The sequence below is a fragment of the Zingiber officinale genome, chromosome 6B, assembly GCF_018446385.1.
Source record: "Zingiber officinale cultivar Zhangliang chromosome 6B, Zo_v1.1, whole genome shotgun sequence".
Lineage (NCBI taxonomy): Eukaryota > Viridiplantae > Streptophyta > Magnoliopsida > Zingiberales > Zingiberaceae > Zingiber > Zingiber officinale.
Window position 1 is genome coordinate 38,247,380 of NC_055996.1, and position 11,250 is coordinate 38,258,629.

Consider the following 11,250-nt stretch of genomic DNA (forward strand, 5'->3'; position numbering starts at 1 on the left):
TCAAAGGAGTGCAACCAAAAGAACAAAGAGGGAGAATACTCTTTGTTTCATGTGCAAGAGTATGAAGATAAAGAGGCCTCCCCCTCTAGGATTGAGGGGGAGCATCATTCCTTGACATCGGAGCATGAAGAAGCTTCTACCTCCGAGTCAAATGAAGAAGAAGATGGTGCCACCTCCACAAGTCAAGCAAAATCAAATGGAGGATCATGTGTCACCCCTACAAGCAAAGAATGTATGCCTATTTTAATTTTAAATAATAAAAATCACATTTTATACTTTGAGTGTAAGAAAAAAGGGCACTACATGAGTAAGTGTCCTAAATTGGCCAAGAAGAAGGGCCAAGTGACACCTAAGGGCAAGGAGAAGCCCAAGGAGACCGTCCCCGTGACAAAGAAGAGCAAAGATCACATAATGTGCTTCTTGTGCAATCAAAAAGGATATTACTAGAATCAATGTTCTAAGGGAAAGAAACCGGTCAAAGTCAAAGGAGGAACTCAAGTTAAGGGGGAGCTCTCAAGAGCAATGTAACGACCACCCTTCTTACTACTACTACTCTCTAAGGATGACCGTTACTTTAGCTACTAACTCTACTTAACCGGTATGATTAAAAATCACATGGAAACCCTACCGAAAAATTTCGGCAGAGTCTCCCCTGTACCGGTGACCATATTCAACAATACATGCAATATATACTCAGCCACAAGCGGCTGGAACACATATCAATCAACCACGTAGTATAATAAATCCAAAATAAAGAAAACAACACACAAATATCTACTTACTAAACCGAACTCATCCTACATGCAATCTAAACAGAATAATCTCAAATGACATGCACTTAAAATACAACTCAAATGTTTACAATAACTAAAATGCGGAAACTAAAATTAGAACTTCTTTCCTAGTCCCAAGGCTTCCATAGTCCTGGCATCACACATCCTTCGAACACCTCCTTGTCGCCTTCCTTTCTATATCTTTCCCTTTCCTGTATCTGCAGTAAGAGAAGGTGTAGTCTATAAGCAAAATTTGCTTAGTAAGCGCTATCTAATTCACAAAATCACGAATGTGCATGTATACGAAATAGAACATGCTAAACTGAATGCTAACATGTAAAGCTACTCATGCTCATAAATGGCTAAGACATCATACTAACTGATATACTAAACATGTATAACTAATCATGCTCATAAACTAATAAAGAAAGCAAACTAACTGAAATGCTAACATATAAAGCTAAACATGCTCATCAACTAGCAAATAAATAACATGTAAGAGCTAAACATGTAAAAGCTGCTAGCATAAGAGAAAACTCAGCTTGCTGATTTTAAAGGTGAAACTTAATTCATCTGTTCTAATCTTGTCCATTAATACTTTGTAGTTATGAAAAACTTGCTTTACTTGTTCCAAAAACTTATACTTATAATACTTCAAAATAATAATCAACTTCTTCTTGGGGCCGGCAACTGTACTTACTATGCGCGCATCCCTAACTAGACCCGAGATAGCTGGTCCCGAATCTAGTAGGATTTGCTAGGTTATCTAAACCTAGGGACCGACTATGGGAGCCCAGCCCAAGGACTACTGAGAGTCCTGCATACTAGGTTATCTAAACCTAGGGACCGATTATGGGAGCCCAGCCCAAGGACTACTGAGAGTCCTGCATACTAGGTTATCTAAACCTAGGGACCGACTATGGGAGCCCAGCCCAAGGACTACTGAAAGTCCAGTACAGTGCCACTGATAAAAGTAAAATACTTGTTATCTTTTAATACTTCTAATATATAATGCCTTGGCATTTTAATAAGCACCTTGTGTGCCAACATCCCTAAAGTCTTGACTTTGGGATCTACTTAAGGCCTTGGCCTTTTTCTTTCTTTTCTTTATCTTTCTTATATTTTTCTTAAACTCTTAAAGAATGCTTCTTACAAAACTGAAATGTTTAAACAACTTCTAACACTGCAATGCTTAAACAAAATCTGTATACCAGTTTAAACAGAAATCTGCATATTAAGCTTAACTAAAATCTGCATATTAAGCTTACCTAATATCTGCATACTAAGCTTAACAAAATCTGCATACTAAGCTTATCTAAATTCTGCATGCTATACTTATCTGCATATCATACAAGCTTATGCTACATCTAAAACTTGTTGAAATTAAAACCTTAAATCTTGCTACAACAGAGATAAAAGAAAGAGAGCAAAGAATGCATGCTACCCAATAATCTCTAGTTGTTCTAATGTTGTACAATGCAATCCGAAAGCATAGAAAGCAAAGAAACTCATGCTTGAAAACCTGAAGGTTTAGACACCCGAACTGTTCTTCATTATTTCCTAACCTCCTTATGCTATGCTTAAACAACCCAGCAACTTTCTGAATATGGAAACAAAATCCCAAAGTCCAAACACTTAACACCTAAACTAATTACTGCATGTCCAATTATATACATGAACCACATCATTTTAAGCTAAATCTAAACTACCCAAATTCTGGAAAATGCATAGCACTTAACCCATCCAGATTAAGCTTGCTGAAGACTTAAAACAAAACAAAAAACCCTTTCCTAACTATTCTGCAAGAATTCACGGTAGAAAGCTTAAGCAACAACTTTACCACATATCTTGAAATCAAGAAGGAACAAAATCCAAACTAAATATGGTTTCTGCAACAGAATCTGAAACCTGAAACCTAAATCTGCAACTTAAATATGGTTTCGGCAGAACCTGAAATCTGCATCAAACAATCAAGCCACACCTATCTATACAGAATCCAGGAAATAGGAGAAACAAAAGCAGCTTCGAAAACTAAAGAAAGATTACTAAATCCTTATCAACTAAATTCTGCATGGCATATTCCGGAAGCAAGAAAAGAAAACTAAATCCCTTGCACCCACAATTCTATACAACATGTTCCGTAGGCAAGGAAGGAACAATCAAAACTAGGAAACTAAATCCCTAGCATGTTAACTTTGTACAGGATTCTTAGGCATGCTTCCGCAGAAATAAGAGGAAACAGCAAATAGGCAAATCTGTGCAGCACGATCCGAAAACAGAGAAAGCAAGGGAACTCATGCAAAACTTCGGGAACAAGGAGAGAATCAAGGATTAAACGTCGGAGCTATCTTACTGCAGGTGAGTAGCAACTTACCTTAGGCTTTTCTTGGACTTACAGCCGGCGAGATCAATTCTAGGGCTTCGGAGAACTCGAGCTCTCGGTCCCTCCTTGTGCCTATAGCTTCTTCTCGGTGAGAGGATCTCGGGAAGGCGAAGAGCTCTCGGATGAACCTTGGCCGGCCGCCGAAAAACTATGCCCTAGCCGCGACTTTGTTCTCCGCCCGAGAAGTCGCCGTCGTCGCCGCGTGAGAGAGGAGAAGGAATTTTGTTTCGGGTAAATCAAGCCCTAAGTTCCTCTTTTATAACTTGGTGTTCTGTTAACTTGTTAAAGAATTTTCCTACCTATTCTAAACAGAACCGACGGCTTGATCACTTGGTCAGCCACGACTTGGCTCGTAGTTGGAGTCGCAGGTTCGAATCCTGCCGACCCCCCTTTTTATTTTCTATTTCTGTTCCCAAAAACTGCTTATATACATTTTATTCCATACTTGATTAATAAAACTCTTGCAGATCAGCTGGTTGGCTAAGTCTGGTTAACATCTGGTTCGGGTCCGAGGTCTTGGGTTCAAAACCCAGCTTTAACACTTTTATATTATTTTTTTAAACTTCTTTCGTTTGGTAAAAATACCGAACGAACTCCAAAAATTACATAAAAATACTCTATAAATTCCTAAAAATATCTAGAGTTTTTCTAAAGTATTTCTAGATATTTTAAAGCACTTTTAGAACTCCTAATGAGGAAAATTGGGTCGTTACAAGCAAACCCAAGGTATCATTTATTGAGCCAATTTCTTAAGTCATGGTAAAAAGTATGTTGGAAATAATCTATATCATTTTAATGCAATTTATCATAAAAATAGGAAGAATGATATAATTAAGGACAAATATGTAGCATATCATGCTAAGACTACCACACCTAAGGCTAGGAAGGTAGATAACTTGGGCAATAACTTTAAGGATGTTAGAGACACTTGCCTAAGAAAAATAATGCATAAGGATTTAAAGAAAAATCAAAATATAAAGATTCGAAAACCAAGCCTTGAGGTCAAAGCTTGATAGATTGGAGAAGACCCTAAATAGAATGGAACATATTCTTAAGGGTCAAAATGAGCATATCTTAGGCATAAGAATACAAAGGTCATCCAAGGATCATAGAGGTTTGAGATACAATCCTAAGACTAAGAAGGATGTCGCTTCTTATCATAGGGTTCCATATAGCTATGGAACCAACCCTAGGTATAGGAGTCAAGTTAAAGATACAAGGGAAGTTACCCTTAAAAGTATTTTTTCCATGATCAATGTGACTAAGCCTTCTAAGAAGTTTAAGAAAGTCACTAAGAAGGTCACAAGAGAAGCAATCCCTAGAGTTGACCAAGAGGAAGTGACCAAGGCTTCTAAGAAGCCTAGAAAGGTCATTAGGAAGGTAACTAGGGAAGTTATCCCTAGTGAGTACCTAGAGCATCCAAGGAGCACCAATAGGTTTTAAGTTTCTAGGAACATATTCTCTACACCCTAGATGAGTTTAGAAAGTGTCAACTCTAAATGAGTAGGGTGGTTAACCCAACCTTGATAAAATTAACACTTGGAGGCATTTTCAAGGTATTTATTAACCTTTCAAAATGTAAAGGATTAATTGTTTACTTCTTGGAAGAGTGAAACCTGCCAAAATTTGAGGAATTATATTTAATTTAAAATTGGCACAATGAGGAAAACCAAAAGAAATGCCAAGTCGGGAGTTTGACATTTTCTTAAGAAAATTAGGGCAATCTAGGATTAGTTTTAATTTAGCTAAGAATTAAAGATACTTAGATAGACTATCTAAGTATATTTTATTTATGCTAATTACCATGATTGCTTGCCCATCATATGCCATGACATCATATTTTGCATTCATGATTATTATAAAAAATAAATAAAACTACCATGTCATGCCATACATAAATCATGTAGCTATAGTGTGTTTTCTTTTGAAAATTACCTATTTTAATATATGCCATAAATTATCATGCATTATTTTAATTTCCTTGTAATTAAGGACAATGATATTTACTAACAAGTGACATCGTAGGTGGATGATCATAATTTAAAATGTCTAGATAGATATGCATGATCCCTAGTTTAGAGCATAACCAAAATCTACATCTCACAAAGACTATAAGTTGACTTGTATGTGTTTTAGTGCACATTAGATACAAGTGAGATGATAGGATGATGAACAAGACTTAAGATACTGATTTAGTGCATCTATTTGAGTTTTGATTTCATCAAAATACATAGTTATGTGTACTCTAATCATTAGGAAAGCTAATGTACAAGTCATGTGCATTGAGCCCAAAGAATATGGTTGGAAATTTGTTTTGAAAATTATTTTAAATATACTTTGGAAACATTTGGTGAAGGCAATCTTTTGATAGTAATCATCATTGAAAAGATAGACACAAAGCTTGGAAGAAACATTGAAGTTTTTACAAGTTTCCAATGTTATGTCAATCTTTAAAAATAAGGTGTATTTTCTTAGAAAATTACTTTTCCATTATATTATATACCCTAACTAATGTCTATAAGAATTTTCATTATTTTAAGAATTTTGTAGAATTTTTAGGACATTTCTAAATTTTGCTGAAATTGAATTTCAAGAAATCAAAGCTCCAATCAATCAGTCGATCTATTGGAGTGTCTCAATCGATCGGGCGATCAATTGAGATGGGTTTCCCGCGAGCAGAAGCTCACGGAATCGATCCGCCAATTGATTCAACACTGCATAATCGATCAGTCGATCGATTCAAGCTTTTTCTCCGCTAACAGAAACTCACAGAATCGATCACTGGATCGATTGAAATGGATTCAATCGATTGAGTCCCAACCCTAATCGATTGAGAAGACTAATTTTGGCTGGGAAAGTATGATTTCAGTACTTTAAGTCATTTTTAGTCATATTAACAACTCCTAACCCCTTGGAATATATTTATATACATTTAAGGGTAGTTTTCATGATGAGAACAAGTAGAAATGGTTGAGGAACACTAGGTTAAAGTTTAGGATGAGGTTGGTTTCAATATTGAATCTTTTGAACCTTAAAACTTCAAGTTTTGGATTTCCTAAAGGTTTAGGGATTCCATGTCATAGTTGGTGTAATAACAGAAGTTTGGAGCATGTCTTTAGGGGGAGTCACTTTTTAAGAACATGAAAATTATTTCGTTTAAATACCTTGGAAGGTGGTTAACTTTCATTAGAGAAAATGCTCTATGATGAGCATTATGAAGTGGATTAATGCTCATGGGTGAGCATTGGATACAATGAAGGGTATGAGACTTTCATTGTTAGAATGATGAATGCTCTAGGATGAGCATTGTGAAGTCGTAAATGCTCAAGGGTGAGCATTGAAGACAATGAAGGGTATGAGACCTTCATTATAGTGTTGTGAACAATGAGTGAAGTTGTGAACAACATGTGAGTAACTCTTCAGGAGGAGATTTTTTGATGTATGCCAAAGGGGGAGAATGTAGGGTTTAAGTTAGGTCTTCATTACCTAAAGAGGGAGTTTGCCCTCTAGGAAAGCGAGAGAATGAAGGAAACCCTCATTCATGCTTTTGTATGAAGGTAAGTTGAGGTTATGAGATTAGTCTAACTTAAAGGTATTGTCAAACATCAAAAAGGGGGAGATTGTTTGTGCAATATCCCCTAGGTCAAGGATCATCAGGTTGACTAAACTTGAGTTGGCTCAATGTTGAGTCTTGATGTTTGGGTTTCGATGTTTGACAATATGTGGAGATTGCAGGTGTAATCATCCGATTGGGGAGATTGTTGGTGCAATTCCCCTCTGGTCAAGGTTTGATCAATTTTGATGTGAAGAAAAGCCAAGTAGGTCAAGGCTGACCGGATACTTGACTGGGAAAGTCCTAACTGGAGGTTAGGTAGTTGGTGAAAGTCCTGGCGAGTGAAGCTGGACAATAGAAAATCCTAGTGAGTGAAGCTAGGTAGATGGAGGTCCTGATGAGTGAAGCTAGGTAGCAGAAAAATCCTATTGAGTAAAGCTAGGTGAAAATCTTGGTGAGTGAACGCAGATGAAAGTCTTAGTGAGTGAAGCTAGGAAGAAGGAAAGACCTAGTGAGTGAAGCTAGACACATTGAAATCCAGGTGGGTCATGGTTGACCATACACCTGGTGTTGGGAAGTACAAGTAGGTCAAAGGAGTGACCAGATACTTGGTACAAGGAAATCCAGATGGGTCAAGGATGACCGGATATTTGGTGGAAGGAAGTCTAAGTGGGTCATAGAGGATGGGACACTTGGCATGAGACAGTAAGTCCAAGTGTGTCAAGGTTGACCGGACACTTGACATGAGGAGAAAAGTCCAAGCAGGTCAAAGTATTGACCAGACACTTGATGAAGAAGTCCCAGCAGGTCAAGGTTGACTGAATGCTAGGCATGAGGTATTCTAACAGGTCACGGTTGACCAGATGTTGAATTTGGGGATCTTTGAGCTTGAGTTAAGCAAGTGAAGGGTGGTTAATCGATCAACCGATCGATTGAACCAAAGCTCAATCGATCAGTTGATCAATTGGGAGAGTGCTGCGATAAACAGTAGCCCAATCAATCGGGCAATTGATTGGGAGCCTGGATCGTGAGCACAGAAGCCTCTCCAATCGATCGGCTGATCAATTAGGTAGTGCTAATCGATCAGACGATCGATTAAGGATGGATTTCTCGCGTGGACGTGAGAAAGCTGAATCGATCGGTTGATCGATTTAGGCTTTTCTAACAAGAGCACAAAGGCGCTCTGAATCGATCGATTGATCGATTCAAACCTCCCCAATCGATTGGTCAATCGATTGGGATATGACCGTTGTGCAGGTAGCGATCGATGGATGACTGCGATTGGATGGATGTGTCATGGTAATTAATTATGAGTAAGCTCAATCGATTGGGAGACCTAGAAGCGTCGAGTATAAAGCCGTGGCGAGATTTCTTCTCCGGAGAGACTTCCACTCGAGCCTTCCTTTAATGTACACGATTCTTCTCCCCTACTCATCGCTGGACTGAGAGCTTGGAAGAGAAGTGTTGTTGCACTTTCCAAAGGGTCCAGAGGAGTCTTCATCAACAAGCGATCAAGCAAGAAGAGGTTTTTCACTTGTATTCTTGTATTTTCTTCTTGCGTGTGTTGTATCTTGTTGTGTGAGTGTCGTACGAGGTTTCTCCACCTCCGGTAGTTACTGAGAAGGAGTATTTTCTTAGTGGAGTGTGTGTCGTGTGTGTATCCTTAGATTAGTCACCTCTTCTTGAGGTGTATACCAAATAAATCCTTTGTGTTATCGTTGTAAGTGGTGATTCGAGTTCTTTCTGCTGCATATCTACAACACCAAAGCAAGCCCATAAAGTGTGACGTGCTATCAAATCGACCCTAACAGAAGTCACCTGCTATAGCTACAACAAGAAGGGCCACATCAAATAATGCACTATTAAGCAACGTGGGATGAATCTTCATCGGAAGACTCCAATGAAGACCTCGAACAAACAAGTTTCCTCACACTTTCAGCCCGAGAGCAAGTCATTAAATTTGAGTCCGAGACAGAGTCGGAAGCTGGTCCGAGCGAAGTCACGGATCCGTATCCAATTCAGAAGGTTCCCAAACCAATGTAATAACTAGATCACATAACTTAATCTCTTACCTGTCGAGAAAGTTAGTGAAGTCCAACCTCCGGGTCAAGTCACTCCAAGAGGAGGTCAAAGCCCCAAAGGATGTGACTGCCCTAAGTTCTTTGACAGAATCAGTTCAGAATGGAGCTTTAACTCAAGTTCAAAAACTTGAAGAAGAAAATTTCAGTCTGAAAAATCAAGTCAAGGAACTGAAAGATACATTGGAACGGTTCACCGTGGGTTCCAAGAATCTTGATTTGATTCTTGAAAAATAAAGAGTTGTATATAATCGATTCGAACTTGGATATAAGGCTAACCACAAGCTTAGATCTTATTTAGCACTGGTGAATCGAACAAGTAGAAAAATAATCCAAGCATAGGTCCCCAAGTCTAACTTGATTAATCAAGTTGGGCTTGGTCAATATTGGATCCCCAAGGATCAAATTCATTACCTTGATATACCCTATCGAGACTACTATCCAGGGAGAGTAAATAGAAAAACTATATTCATTAGATAAATTTGTTTGATGTATATTCTACTGCTCTCTATTATTAATGTTTAGATTAGGATAGATAAGGACTTAGACTTGATTCACACTTGACCAGTTAGACCTAGGATTTTGAGAATGGAAATTAAATATTTAATTTCTTTAAAAGACTTTGTCTAGAAGTGGGTGATGATCCAATACCCAAGAAGGTCTAGTGCCTCGCCACAGCTTGGAAGCTAATTATTGAAATAACATCGACCTATATTTAAAATAAAAAGTAGTTAACCAAATTCAAATTAATTAAGCTTAATACAATTAAAATTAATTCAAATTAATTAATCTAAGTCATTTTAATATTAATTAATTTCAAATCATAATTAATTTCAAAATTATAATTAATTTCAAAATTATTTTTTTTTCAAATCATAATTGATTCAAAATTATAATTATTTTCAAATCATAATTAATTTTCAAAATCTTAATTATTTTTAAATTATAATTAATTTTAAAATTATAATTAATTTTAAATCATAATTAATTTCAAAATTATAATTTTTTTCAAATCATAATTAATTCAAAATTATAATTATTTTTAAATTATAATTAATTTTCAAATCTTAATTAATTTCAAAATTATAATTATTTTTAAATCATAATTAATTTTTAAAATCTTAATTATTTTTAAATCATAATTAATTTCAAAATTATAATTATTTTCAAATCATAATTAATTTTTAAAATCTTAATTATTTTCAAATCATAAATTTTCAAAATCTTAATTATTTTTAAATGTTAATTAATTTTCTAGATTTTAATTATCCTCAAATGTTAATCTTCAAATTCTAATTAATTTTTAAATTCAATCTTAAAATTCAAAATTCTATATTTTAAACTCAAACGTAAATTCAAACTGTAAATTTAAAATTTGATATTTTTTAAAATCCAAATTTAAACTCAAACTTAAATCTTCTTTAATTTCATAAATATTTTTCAAAGTGATAGATAAAATTAATTAACTCCATCCCACATAAATTCATAAGCTGAACATGTTTGATAACATAGAATGAGTGAGATGAAAAATTAGGAAATTAAATAATTACTTTTACTTAAATTTGTGTTTTAACTTTGAACTCTAATGCTTGGACTCTAGGACCCTAAAACTTAAATATTTATTTATTTTTCATTAATTAAGGGGGAGTGAAAGGAAGTTAAGACATTAATTTTTCTCAAATGTTTTCTCAAAGTTATAGTATTTTTTTTTTCAAGATTTCAAATTAAAGTATTTTTCAAAAAGGAAGTTCAATTTTTTTTGTCTTAATTTTTTTAAAAGAAAGTCTAACTATTTATTGAAAAGCAACTTTAATATTATATTTGAAAAAGTAAGTTCAAATATTTCTAGTTGGAAAACTAAGTTTTTGAAAAAGTATTTTTAACTAAGTTTTTATGTACTTAACTAAGTATTTTAAAAATCTTTTCTAAAAGTAAGGTACTTGATATAGTGTTTTTAAATTAGCTAAATATTTTTCAAAGAAATTATTTTCTTAGTTAAGTATTATTACAAAGAATTCTTTTCAAAACTTAAATTTAGCTAAGTTTTTTTAAGATTTTGTCAAAATCTTTTTAAAGCTAAATACATAATTAAGTTTTTATCAAAATCTTTTAAATCTGAGTACTTAACTAAGTTTTTTTTATCAAAATCTTTTTAAAGCTAAGTACTTAACTAAGATTTTATCAAAATTGTTTTAAGCTAAGTACTTAACTAAGTTTTTGTTAAAATTTTTTTAAAAGCTATTTTTTTTAAAGAAAAGCTTTTCAAAGCTAAGTATTGAATTAAGTATTTTTCAAATACATCCTTTTCAAAGCTAGGTATTTAGCTATTTTGTTTTAAAAAAAAGATTTTTAAGCTAAGTCAGTGCTACCTTCAGGGAGAGTTTAAAAGATTAAAAAACTAGCCTTTTAGATTTAAAGATTCTTTTTCTCTCTAACTTAGTATCCTTTTTTGATATATGACAA